The sequence below is a fragment of the Thalassophryne amazonica genome, chromosome 2 (assembly GCF_902500255.1).
Source record: "Thalassophryne amazonica chromosome 2, fThaAma1.1, whole genome shotgun sequence".
NCBI lineage: Eukaryota > Metazoa > Chordata > Actinopteri > Batrachoidiformes > Batrachoididae > Thalassophryne > Thalassophryne amazonica.
In genome coordinates this window covers 156,447,999-156,462,579 of record NC_047104.1, presented here as the reverse complement: position 1 = coordinate 156,462,579, position 14,581 = coordinate 156,447,999, and the positions used below count along the sequence as shown (strand labels likewise).

At 38.8% G+C, this 14,581-nt stretch overlaps 1 protein-coding gene across 1 annotated transcript in view; it reads right to left on the bottom strand.

Annotated features, from left to right (window-relative positions):
* Positions 1-14,581, bottom strand: part of LOC117501115 (neogenin-like) — a 336,724-nt gene that overhangs the window by 310,331 nt on the left and 11,812 nt on the right. The gene's annotated exons all lie outside the window — the stretch shown is intronic.

Below are 14,581 nucleotides of genomic sequence, written 5' to 3'. Positions count from 1 at the left end.
TACCCAGCAGTGGGGAATAAGTTTCATTACACTAGATGTCTTTCAGAAAGCGCTGTAACTAGGTTTAAGGATATGATTCCTTCTTTATGTTCTCTAATGCCATATACCAACACAGTGCAGAGTAGCTACCTAAACTCTGTAAGTGAGATAGAGTATCTCGTCAATAGTTTTACATCCTCATTGGAGACAACTTTGGATGCTGTAGCTCCTCTGAAAAAGAGAGCTTTAAATCAGAAGTGCCTGACTCCGTGGTATAACTCACAAACTCGTAGCTTAAAGCAGATAACCCGTAAGTTGGAGAGGAAATGGCGTCTCACTAATTTAGAAGATCTTCACTTAGCCTGGCTCTATTGAATATTCCTTTAACTTGAACTAGTAATGACTTCATGACTTTCTTTGCTAAAAAAATTTAACTATTAGAGAAAAAATTACTCATAACCATCCCAAAGACGTATCGTTATCTTTGGCTGCTTTCAGTGATGCCGGTATTTGGTTAGACTCTTTCTCTCCGATTGTTCTGTCCGAGTTATTTTCATTAGTTACTTCATCCAAACCATCAACATGTTTATTAGACCCCATTCCTACCAGGCTGCTCAAGGGAGCCCTACCATTATTTAATGCTTCGATCTTAAATATGATCAATCTATCTTTGTTAGTTGGCTATGTACCACAGGCTTTTAAGGTGGCAGTAATTAAACCATTACTTAAAAAGCCATCACTTGACCCAGCTATCTTAGCTAATTATAGGCCAATCTCCAACCTTCCTTTTCTCTCAAAAATTCTTGAAAGGGTAGTTGTAAAACAGCTAACTGATCATCTGCAGAGGAATGGTCTATTTGAAGAGTTTCAGTCAGGTTTTAGAATTCATCATAGTACAGAAACAGCATTAGTGAAGGTTACAAATGATCTTCTTATGGCCTCGGACAGTGGACTCATCTCTGTGCTTGTTCTGTTAGACCTCAGTGCTGCTTTTGATACTGTTGACCATAAAATTTTATTACAGAGATTAGAGCATGCCATAGGCATTAAAGGCACTGCGCTGCGGTGGTTTGAATCATATTTGTCTAATAGATTACAATTTGTTCATGTAAATGGGGAATCTTCTTCACAGACTAAAGTTAATTATGGAGTTCCACAAGGTTCTGTGCTAGGACCAATTTTATTAACTTTATACATGCTTCCCTTAGGTAGTATTATTAGACGGTATTGCTTAAATTTTCATTGTTACGCAGATGATACCCAGCTTTATCTATCCATGAAGCCAGAGGACACACACCAATTAGCTAAACTGCAGGATTGTCTTACAGACATAAAGACATGGATGACCTCTAATTTCCTGCTTTTAAACTCAGATAAAACTGAAGTTACTGTACTTGGCCCCACAAATCTTAGAAACATGGTGTCTAACCAGATCCTTACTCTGGATGGCATTACCCTGACCTCTAGTAATACTGTGAGAAATCTTGGAGTCATTTTTGATCAGGATATGTCATTCAAAGCGCATATTAAACAAATATGTAGGACTGCTTTTTTGCATTTACGCAATATCTCTAAAATCAGAAAGGTCTTGTCTCAGAGTGATGCTGAAAAACTAATTCATGCATTTATTTCCACTAGGCTGGACTATTGTAATTCATTATTATCAGGTTGTCCTAAAAGTTCCCTAAAAAGCCTTCAGTTAATTCAAAATGCTGCAGCTAGAGTACTGACGGAGACTAGAAGGAGAGAGCATATCTCACCCATATTGGCCTCTCTTCATTGGCTTCCTGTTAATTCTAGAATAGAATTTAAAATTCTTCTTCTTACTTATAAGGTTTTGAATAATCAGGTCCCATCTTATCTTAGGGACCTCGTAGTACCATATCACCCCAATAGAGCGCTTCGCTCTCAGACTGCAGGCTTACTTGTAGTTCCTAGGGTTTGTAAGAGTAGAATGGGAGGCAGAGCCTTCAGCTTTCAGGCTCCTCTGTCTTTTTCCTGGTTCTCTCCCTCAGCCCCAACCAGTCCCAGCAGAAGACTGCCCCTCCCTGAGCCTGGTTCTGCTGGAGGTTTCTTCCTGTTAAAAGGGAGTTTTTCCTTCCCACTGTAGCCAAGTGCTTGCTCACAGGGGGTCATTTTTGACCGTTGGGGTTTTACATAATTATTGCATGGTCTTGCCTTACAATATAAAGCGCCTTGGGGCAACTGTTTGTTGTGATTTGGCGCTATATAAAAAAATTGATTGATTGATTGATTGATCCTAATTAATAATAATAAATAATAAGGAAATTATTATTAAGTTAATGAAATTGCTATTAATTATTATTAATTACAGTCCAGCCTACGAGTCCCATGCATCCTCATCCTAATTAATAATAAATAATAAGGAAATTACTATCAAATCAATTAAATTATTATTAATTACACTCCAGCTTAAAACCAGTCTAATGCATCCTCATCATAATTAATAAGGAAATTATTATTACATTTATTACATTAATTAAATTGCTAATAATTACATTCCAGCCTAAAACCAGTCTAATGCATCCTCATCCTAATTATTATTATTAATAATAATAATAATAACAACAAGGAAATTATTAATGAAATTACTATTATCATTAATTACAGTCCAGTCTACAACTAGTCTCATGCATCCTCATCCTAATTAATAATAAGGAAATTACTATTAAATCAATTAAATTATTATTAATTACACTCCAGCTTAAAACCAGTCTAATGCATCCTCATCCTAATTAATAATAAGGACATTATTATTAAATTAATTAAATTGCTAATAATTACATTCCAGTCTAAAACCAGTCTAATGCATCCTCATCCTAATTATTATTATTAATAATAATAATAATAAGAAGAAGAAAATTATTAATGAAATTACTATTAATTATTATTAATTACAGTCCAGCCTACAACTAGTCTCATGCATCCTCATCCTAATTAGTAATAAATAATAAGGAAATTACTATTAAATCAATTAAATTATTATTAATTACACTCCAGCCTAAAGCCAGTCTAATGCATCCTCGTTCTCTAACTGACACACGTAAACACTTCGGCTGAAAAGTGAGTTTAGACCGGGAAACTAACGGAACCCTGTTGATAAAACAGCTGTTCAATCCCAGATGGGTGGCATATGCCTATACAAACACACTGCCCCATGCATGAAGCTGCCAGCAGCCACAGGCCGGGCACAACACGATGGCAGCCAACATGAGTGAGCAGTACTCACAATCCGCTCTCTGTGACTGAGTGGCCCACACCCTTTCACATCATGAAAAGTTTCTTTGACTGGATAAAGCCTGAGAGGCTCCGGGTTCACACGGCTGATTGATATTTTATGAGCGTGTGCCACACACACACACACACACACACACAATATTGGAAAAACAGCACAGAAATATGACCAGAATGCTGAAGGTGAGGGGGCTCGAAGATGGAAACAAAAAGGTTAGAATTTACTGCATAAAACAGGTGAGCCACAGATACACATAGATACACATGGAATAATTTTTTATTATTATTAATGAGTAACCTGTTACTTTTAATTAACATGTATTAATTTCTATTCAATCATGAAGAAAATGGTATAATGGTATGTCTTAAAGACAACTGTCACAGGTGGTCCAGGCTTCAACAATAATCCAACATTTTGACTTTTATATAAAAAGGATTTGTTTTATACCAACATGGCAGAGGATCCACATCTTTAATGAGTATTATCAAATTCTAAAATACAAATGACCTACTGGTCAGGGATAAAGCCATCTAGTCAATAATAAAGATAAGTGTTTGTTTCATTACATGTCCACAAAAATTGTGCTTTGTGACATCCAGCTAAGTGAGCTATACATTATTCAACCAGTAGATGTCAGTAATCTCGTATCATCTATTAACTGTCTGAGTCAACGATGGAATCATTCAACCACTTCCAGAAACTACAAGTTCTTAGCTGTAGTTTCCATCATCCCTCGAGATGATCCAGCTTTCACAGCCAATCTTAGATGCCAAAACATGTCCCATGGTCCTGCAACATCAGTCTGCACCACCTCACACAATGTAACAACATCTACCACTGAAAACAAAAAAAAATTATAAATCTGTTTGGTGCAGTGGCAAGGACAAACCAGATGGCAACTTATCTTCAATAAAGAGTTCAACTGTGGTCACATTAGCTACAAGCAACAGCGACAAGTAGTTGGCTTTGTCGCTTGATGGCCGTTTCCAGGGTGTGCCCGCTACATCTTAGAGATGTAGCGGACAAAATGGTGTGATTAAAAAAAAACAAAAAAACAAAAAGTCAAACACACTGCTTCGCTTTAAATGCGCAGTGAACTATTTCAGATGATCAGCGTGCACTGTTTTTCTCCTAAAAGGTTTTATTTCACTCTGTGTGTTGCGTTGGAAAGCTGTAGCTATTGTGCTAATTTGATTAGCGCTTACATGGCTTATGCATGCTCGAGTTTTCTTCTGTTTGTTTTTTTCTGGGGACGTTACAGCACCACACACAGGCCTGGCATATGTACTACAACATTAAACAAAGCTTCAAGGTACAGAATTTGCCTCGAACATTTTTGTAATCGAATTATTCGAGTTACTCGACTACTCGTTTCAGGCCCTCAATTACGCACACTGGATTTTCCATTTTTTTTGTTGGTGCTGCCCCTAAATAAGTCATTATGGGACCGAAGAAATGAGGCAAAGGTGAAAAACCAAAGAGGAAAGTTGTGAGAACCACAATAGAGGTGAAGAAAGAGATCATTTTGAAGCATGAAAATGGCGTCCGTGTGTCAGACCTCGCTCTGCAGTACGGTCTGGCAAAATCTTCAATCTGTACCATACTGAAAAACAAAGTGGCGATAAAGGGAGGTAATGTTGCCAAAGGAGTGAGAGCGATTACCAAAGAAAATTCACGGACACTGGAAGAGATGGAAAAGTTGTTGCTGATCTGGATAAATGAACAGCAGTACTGAGCCGTCTACAGAGGAAGTATAACTTCTTCAGAGGGAGGGATGGTGGAACTGACATCAAATCTCTTCTGCACTGGTAAGGTGAAATTTAATTCGTCTATATTATTATAATTACTGTACAGTATTTTGTATAAGATGTTACGCATATTCTTGTATTTTGTTTGCCTTTTATGCATGAAATGTTGTGAAAAGAGTAAAAACCCTGTGTTTTTACTTTTTTACAGGAACAGAGGTTTCGGTTTAAGAAGAACAATTAGGAATTAAGTTCTAAAACTGAGGTTCCACTGTATATGAGAAACAGGTTTATACAGAAACACGGCTGTTTCACAGCATTTTCTGCATAATATTTTCTGTCTCTGGATAAACCCACCTTGGACAATTTCGTTTGAGCAGACAATGTTACGATGTCTGTTCAATCGGGCTGGGAGTCACTGTATTGCGTTGCACAGCATTTGCCTAAAACAGACGTCAGGTCTACTTTGGCTCAGCGTAGGTCATGGCAGAGCGACCGTTATCTCTTGCTGATGCAAAACATGCACTCTGACTGAAAATGAATGGCAAAGTCACCACTTTACTTCCGGCGCCCATTCCTCTCTGACAAAAACACGACTGTTTATCTACCATAAGCACACAATTCACATTTCAACTTTGCACATTAACTTTTCAGATCCACATTATGTGTAAGTAATGGCAAGAATATCAGCCCATTAGTAGATTAATCATTGTAAGAAAGATTAGTCAACGAGCAAAACAATCATTAGCTGCAGCCGTACTGTGAAGCAACACCGTTTTACTAACGGCACTATATCACAAAACAGACAATCAGGAGGCCTCCTGCTTAATTCATCACACTCTGGACAACCTCCAAACAGACAGCAGAGAATAAATTCAAGCCATGAGAGCTGCAGGAAGGCACAGCGTCACTAAATGAAGCTTATTAATCACCTGTTCCAGAAAGACTGTTAGTCTTTCTTTATTTACTACAAAGGCTGCAGACACCAATCAAATTTGCTATTTCACAATTACATTAAATACAAATGACTGAAATTATACTGAAGGTTCTTAGAGGCTAACAAGTGACCGGGCAAAGACTTATTTTAAACAATATTTTCATTTCTTCTTTTTCTTCCATCTCTAAAGTAAATAGAAACAGCTTTCCTCATGATTACTTCTGTTCATCACCCTTCAAGCAACACACAAGTGATCTGAGTGAACTGCTTTAGAACAACAAAAACAGACTACAAAAAAAAAAAACTTCACAAACCCCAAATTGTTGATTTTGATCTTTTGGGAGAATTTGTTCATGGTAATACGAGGTCTGTGATAAAAAAAAAAGCGGTCCTTTTTATTTTTTTCAAAAAATAAATGGATTTGATTCATATGTTTTTACGTCAGACAAGCTTGAACCCTCGTGCACATGCGTGAGTTTTGTCATGCCTGTCGGTGACGTCATTCGCCTGTGGGCAGGCTTTGAGTGAGGTATGGACTCCCCCTCCTGTCGGAATCTCTTTGTCTGAGACGCTGCAGGGAGCGTCGTGCGCGTTGCTTTATCAAATTTTTTCAGGACTGGTGAGGAATATCCGTGTGGACACTATTCGAGAAATTCAGCTGGTTTTTGGTGTAAATTTTAACGACTGATGAGAGATTGTGGAGTTTCTTTCGCTTTAAGGACAGCCCACAAAGCGGATCGGCGCGGCGCGGTCGGAGGTGGCGTCCGTCTGGCTGTTTCGAGCTGAAAACATCCTAATTTAAAGCTCTGTTCACCCAGGACGTCGTCAGAGAACAGAGAAGTTTCAGAAGAAGCCGACATCAGGAGTTTACCTGGACATTCCACTGTTAAAGGAGATTTTGTAATGAAAGAACGTGCGGACGAATTTGCCGAGTCGGATCCGTGACGACGTGGCAAATCAGTCTGCGCCGCGACATGAAAAACACCTCCGTGTTGAAAACCATTTGTAAAATTCAGGCGGCTTTTGATGGCTTTCAACAAATGAGTATCTGAGAAATTGTTTAACAGCTTGGGCATGTTCCAACTTGTCCGTTAAGGTTTCCAACACGGAGGTGTTTTTCCTGTGGCGACCCCCCGCGGTCGGGTCCGGCCCGACATGCAAATCTGCCCGCACGTTCTTTCATTACACAATCTCCTTTAACAGTGGAATGTCTGGATAAACTCCTGATCCCGAATTCTTCTGAAAGTTCTCTGTTATCTCACGACGTCTTGGGTCCACAGAGCCTGAAATGTGGAAGTTTTCAGCTTGAAACAGCGAGACAATGCCACCTCGGAGCGCAGATCGCCGTCAGGCGCCGTGGGCCGTCCTTACGGCGACAGTAAAACTCCAAAATCTCTCATCAGCCGTTAAAATTTTCACCGAAAAACCAGCTGAATTTATCGAATGGTGTCCACTCAGTTGTGCCTTACAGGTTTTGAAAAAATTTTGATCAAACAAAGCAGCAGTCTCTGAGCCATTCCTAAACAATGAAAAAAATCAACGAGAGGGTGGGCGACTCCTCACTCAAAGACTGCCCACAGGCGAATGACGTAACCGACAGGCGTGAAAAAACTCTCGCATGCCCACGAGGGTTCAAGCATGTCTGATGTAATCACACGTGATTCAAATCCATATGGTTTTTGAAAAAAATAATAAGGTCCGTTACTTTTCTCACAGACCTCGTATAAAGATAAAATCATTCCCTGTCTCATAAGGGTGTAACGATACACAAAAATCAGGGTTCGATGCGTACCTCGGTTCTGAGGTCACGGTTCGGTTCATTTTTGGTACAGTACGGGAGTAAAATGCAAAACCTATATTTGCTTTGTTGTTTAAACCAACAATTTGTTGTAACATTATACAAACAGGAAAATAAAATAATTGCAAAGTGTTGCCTGGTAATAAGTTAAATAAAATTTTCTCAAACAACAAATATGCCGATGCTGTCGATTTCCTGAAAGCTGCGTTCCTCATGCACAATTTCTTTTTACTTTTTAAAATTGGTGGCTGTGGCTAATATTCAAGTGCTAATATAGTCCAGAATTTACGGTAAACACACGCAATGCGAACTCACCCGTGCAGAGCCCTGTATTGAACTGAACGTCCCGTACTGAAACGGTTTAATACAAATCTTATACTCTAACTGCATCGCAAATATTGGGAGGTGATGGTCAAGGGTTATGGATGTTCCTGGATAAAAATGCCAATGGCCCAATAATGCGTGTGCAGCCAATCTTGACGCCAGTTGTAAATAAATAAATAAAATATTTATGTATATTATTGTTTTAACAATGGTACATTTTCTGTTTTGGGGTATATGTGTAACCTGTGCTGTTTCCAGCTGACTAAGAAGTGAACAAACGTGAAGGACAATAAAGACATTTTTTTTTAATTCTGATGTTAACAACAAATCAGTCAAAACCAAACTGTTTTCAAAGACAACATGGCTCAAACTGCATTACTATTTGCAATATTTCAGAAAAATTAAGTCAATAATAATAATAATAATAATAATAAGTATTTGACACAAGTTTTAGGCCGGATTCCTGATGCAGCTCCAGTTTCACCTGGAGAAACGCACACAGGCCCTGCAGCCATTTGCCTTTTGCTTGATGTAGATTTTGAAGTCATGATCCCAGGTGTGACATAATGAGACACACTTTTTTGCATTGCAAAGTGTCAGAATAAGGTACCATCACTGACACTGTGTGGGGCGTACGATCCTGATGGATTGACTAATGTGGAAAACAGCTGTATCATTACGTTTGAGGAATACACAAGAGAAATGAGCTTTACGACCCTGCTGACCGGTAAGACGCTTTGGAAGGCTTGTTTGCACGCCAGTACTGGGATATTTTAAACAGCATCATGTATTTATTTTAATGGTTTGAATTCTCCGAAGGCAATGAATGAAGAGACCATCATGCTGAGAGACTATTACTTGCTGTTGCTACAGATCTCCCTCCAGAATCACCAAAACAACTATTTGTAGAACCACAGCAGCTGATACACACACAATGGCCAGTCGACTACAGTACACAACATATCTGCAGTCAAACAATCAAGAGTAGGACTCACTATCATGAATTATAGAATGGTACGTGTGCCTGACTGTCAGAGCACCCCGTCTGTTCTGTCAGAAGAGCTGAGGCGCAAAGAAGCACAACGCAAAAGTCAATCAACTGTATTTTATTAACATCTCGCTGTCCGTCCTTTGGATGTGTGTAAACTAAAAACTAGAACAGCAGCTACCCCTTAAGGTCTTTAATGCATCTACGACTCCATAACTCTGTGGCTATGCAATTACTTCAACGTAATCTTGAACATTGCAAATTTCTCTGTTGGGGTTGGTGGGTGTTGCAATGCAGTTCACCACCACAACAATACGGGATGGCACTTTTTCATGAAGACTGGCCAACTACCCCATGAAAGTTGTTGACTGTGAAACCGGAAAAGTGAGATTCTGGAAATTATGTATTTAGCAGACCAATCATAGCACAATCACAGAGGGGCTCGGAGGGAGTTCGTAATGACACAGAGGGCTCTCCGTGCTACAGAGCTGCGGATACAGAGGAGCATAAATTGGGCTTTACTTTCACTATCGATTATTCAGATGAGTATGCTTTGCAAAATGCTGTATTTTTCTTTTTAAAACCTGAAAATACACAGCAATCATTACACTCATCACTGTAAAGTCTAAATGAATGCTTCAGTAATCACCAACTTCACACAAAAATCTACACTTTAACTGCTTGGTGTCCACGGTGAACTGCGAGCAGTGATGCCGGTAACGCATTACTTAGTAACGCGTTACACTAATCTAACCACTTTTTTTAGTAACGAGTAATCTAACGCGTTAATCTTTCCAAATCAGTAATCAGATTAAAGTTACTTCTCCAAGTCACTGTGCGTTACTATTATTTTTACATTGTGGTCGGTAGCAGCATTAAACTTGGTCCGTGGGCAGGGGGTCGGGGCTCGACTGAACTGCCCACTTTAAGCGAGCTGTGAGCTTTTCATCCGCGGTTTTTTGCAGCAGCTCGTCATCACCTCTTAAAGCACGGTGACAACAGCACACCTGCACTGAGCTTTACAAAGACATTTTTATGCTTTTTTTTCTCTGAGACGCTCCGTATCTGCTGCTAAAAACAGCTGATCCTCCGCAACGCGTCAAAAGCTAACATTATTTTCCACTCAAATGCACCTAAGCTCTCTTTCTGAGGACCACATGATGTGAAAACACAATAAAACTTTCTTACCTGTAAATCTAGTCATGTTTTCTGCATAAATAAATGTTATCCATTCTTTGTGCTCAAACTCCAAAGCAGGGGCGAATCCAGATGGAATGGGGCAGGAATGTCCCCCCCCCCCCCCCACACACACACACACACAAAACACCCCTAGATTAAAGGTCCAGTTTTGAAGCCTTTTTTTACTACAACTACTAATACTACTTAAAATAATAATTTCGACAAGTAAAATGTTTAGAGGGAATTTAAATGTTAGAAAAATGTTAGAATGAATTTAATAGTTACATTTATAAACAATGTAGGTAAGAAATTGCAAGTTTTACTGTTACAGTGCTGTCAACAGTTAAATATGAGGTCAAGAAAGAGGTCTTTATTTTACTTTTTATAAAACAAGTATTTATTTTCATTGAATTCAAGAAAGGGTGACTATAAAGTGAGTTTTGGCAAAACAGGTATCATTGTCATGTTGAGGTGGCAGAGGGTTGTTGTCGGCAGCTGGGGAAAGTAACTAAAAAAGTAACTAGTAATCTAACTTAGTTACTTTTCCGATTGAGTAATCAGTAAAGTAACTAAGTTACTTTTTTTCAAGGAGTAATCAGTAATTGGATTACTTTTTCAAAGTAACTGTGGCAACACTGACTGCGAGTAACAAAATAAAAGTCACAGCCAGTTGAAATGTGTAAACACGTACACAAAGAGAGACAACGTGTCTCACACAGGAACGCGCTCTTTGTAATTCAGAAATCAATGGTTCACACATACAGGTTGACAACAGGACATCCTGCAGGATGCTGTGGTGGTGGTGGCAAAAGTTTAAAAAGACACACAAACCTCTCCAGCCCCAACTACTTCAATCAATTAAACTCATCCAAGTCCTTCAGCTGACTTCCTGTACAGTTACCATTATTACAACAAGCAGATTTTCTAAAACATAATTTCACAGCTATTTTTGTGAGCTTAGCACATTAGTCCGTTATGGAACTCAAAGGTGATGCCATGTAGAGAAATGCACCGCTGGTGGGCAACATGACCATAAATTAATATCATTGTGGTTTTCATTTCTTGGACAATGACTTTATTATAACATGCATTACTTGTTTTGCCCTTTCAGGCTCATCATATTAGAGCATTAAAAGAATTAATAGGATATTAACTGATACATACATCTTCAATCGTTTATCCATGATCAGGTCGCGGGGGCAACAACTCCAGCAGGGGACCCCAAACTTCCCTTTCCTTGGCCACATTGACCACCTGTGACTGGGTGATACCGAGGTGTTCCCAGGCCAGTGTGGAGATATAATCGCTCCACCTAGTCCTGGGTCTTCCCCAGGGTCTCCTCCCAGCCAGATGTGCCTGGAACACCTCCGTAGGCAGGTGCTCAGGGGGCATTCTTACCAGATGCCCAAAACTGATAATACAACATAAACTGAGCATTTTTCAAATATTGTGTGTGTGGGCTGTCATAGGCGGATACAAATACCTACATAACTTTTTCTAGATATCAGGGCTGTGAAATGAAAATTGTGAAATCCAAGGAAAATTTGCAGGGGGTTGAGCCGGGGTCTAGGGCCCATGGTGCCCCAGAAACTTAATTAATATTGTATCTAATGATACATTTTCAGCATCTCCTGGAAGAAAAAAAAAATCTCAAAAGACGTGCATATTTAAATGATCCTAGATTCAACCTTTCATTTGAACCATCAATGATGATGTTGAAATAACAGAATATGACGTGGAAGTAGGACCTGGAATGATTTTCCTTTTAACTGTAAACCAAATTATGCATTAACTCAGAACAATTAAACTACATGAAATTAATGAAGACTGAAAAGACTGTTAAAGCATTTCAAAAACCACAGCTAAAGATTGTAGAATATTTTAAAAATCAGGGTAAAATATCAATAACATACCTTATTGGTAAAAAAAAAAAAAAGTCACACATTCTTGTGTAAATTCCAGTAAATCCACAATGTCTTTTTTCCCATGAAAAAAGTTTACATTAATAAAAACTCATTTACATTCTTGTGTAAATTCATGTAAATTCATTCAAAGCCACAATGTCTTTTTTTTTCCAATGAAACAAAGTCTAGATTAATAATAAAAAGGAGTCACAGAATTCCTCAGATCCACAGTTTTCACAGCCCTGATATTTGAGATGACCCAATAAAGCCTCTGTTATGACGGCAACATGCACACATGTGCAGCCCACAAAATTCAATAACAACTTGGAATGTAACAGAACAAATCTAAAACAAATCCAATGAAGAAAAACACACAAATGCAGTTCACTAAACCAACCCTCCCTCCAGACAGCAACATCAATGAGAAAAAAATAAAATAAGAAAATAGCCCTTTAATTCCATTCAGATCTGCAGTTGCTTATTGATGTGGCTGCATTTTGTGTATGATTTAATGTTGATATCTCCAAAAAAAAGGTTTAAAAGTCGCTCATCCCATCTGCAAACAAATGAAAGTAAAGTCTGTCTGCTGTACCACTGATCCAGTGCAATATTCATTTTACTGGCTAGAACTCATCCTGTGCTTAAAAAAAAAAAAAAAAAACTCAATCAATAAGTACATTAAGTCAGCATTAACGTCTGGATCTGACACTCAATTCAAAGTGACACAAAAGAGAGAAAAGGAGCAAATGATGGCAGAGTCTTGACACAGAGAGTGAGTCAGTCTGATTGGTAAATTATCTATCAGGGGACGATAATTGATTCATTTACTGTTAATGAAGTAATTCATTAAAACAGTGCAATTTAGTTGTGTTGAAAAGACTCCTCCCAATGGCATTCTTATTATTTTAAAATGGTGCATTACAAAAAAGAAGAGAAAAACAGAGAAAAATGGGACTCAATAACAAACATGTTTCTGGTAAAAGCTTTGCAACAAAAGCCCAGAGGCTACCCTAAAGTCCCAGAGGAGTCATCCTTCTGGGCCATGTGGACACTTCCACTTTATACTGTCTTCATATTGTTCTACCTTTTTCCGTCTCCAAGCACAGTATCATTCTCTTTTGATGAACGCATCAAGAGAAACAAAGACGACAGGCGGCAGCCAACTCGGGAAGCTGAAGCATCTGATTCTCTTTCAGGCTCAGCGGGAACACGTCTGAAGCAAAGAGAAACTCAACTTTTAAGAGGAGCGCATCTGATGTCAATGTCCAATCTTAAAAAGCCTTCTATTGGCCATTCAGGACCTCTTTTTCTTATTTTTTACAAAGCAGAACCCCCCAACCCCCCCCAACCCTCCAGTCGATTTTGTTAAAATGTCAAAGCCAACGATGGAACATGTAACTGTTTCACTATAATAATAATAATATTTTGTAAATGGTAAATGGACTGCATTGCTATAGCGCTTTTCCATCTGCATCAGATGCTCAAAGCGCTTTACAATTATGCCTCACATTCACCCCAATGTCAGGGTGCTACCATGCAAGGCGCTCACTACACACCGGGAGCAATAGGGGATTAAAGACCTTGCCCAAGGGCCCTTAGTGATTTTCCAGTCAGGTGGGGATTTGAACCGAGGATCTTCTGGTCTACAAGCCCAACACCTTAACCACTAAACCATCACCTCCCCTAACATTTTGTAACATTGGTATTTAAATTAGCCTCGATCAGTGCCTAGTTTTCTACCTTATCATTTTTCCACATGTAAATCTAATATTTGAATATATTAATTGTGATCATGTGACTTCTACATGACCGAATTCATTCAGGCAACTCCAGGGGGTTAAAATAGCTTATGATGTTACACTCTTACAAGGAGAAGTTTTAATCTGCCAAGGTGGAGATGGAGCCTGTGACCAAAACACTGACTGCAGCCTTTTGCAGTCATTCGGAGCCACTTAAGAAGACACGATGACGTCATCAACAAGCATTACCGCGATAGTTCAGTGGAGTCTAAATCTCTACCGTCGACCAATTTTATACCGTGAACCGAATATATCATTTATACTGCTTACCCCTACCTCCCAGTATTAATGTATAAAAAAAATTTGATTTTGAGAGTGTTACGTTCTTGAATTTTAGGACGCGGAAGGTTTTGCTATACGGATGGACAGGAGGAAGGACGGCAATTTCTTTTGACAAGCACAACTTACAGCTGTGAATATTTTTATACACACACACACATAAGCAAGATGCAGATGGTCTTTAAGAAATCACAGTTGACACTGTACACACAAGCTGCTGCCTATTGGACTTATAACAGTAGAAACTTTTGATTGGTTTGTCACGGAGAACCAACTAAAATCACAATCTATTCTGCAACCAGTTGGACATTATACTGACATTTTTATACATTGTAAAATTATACAGTAACAGTGCCAATGAACAGCTGTAAAGTGTAATGCTTGGAGGTGGTA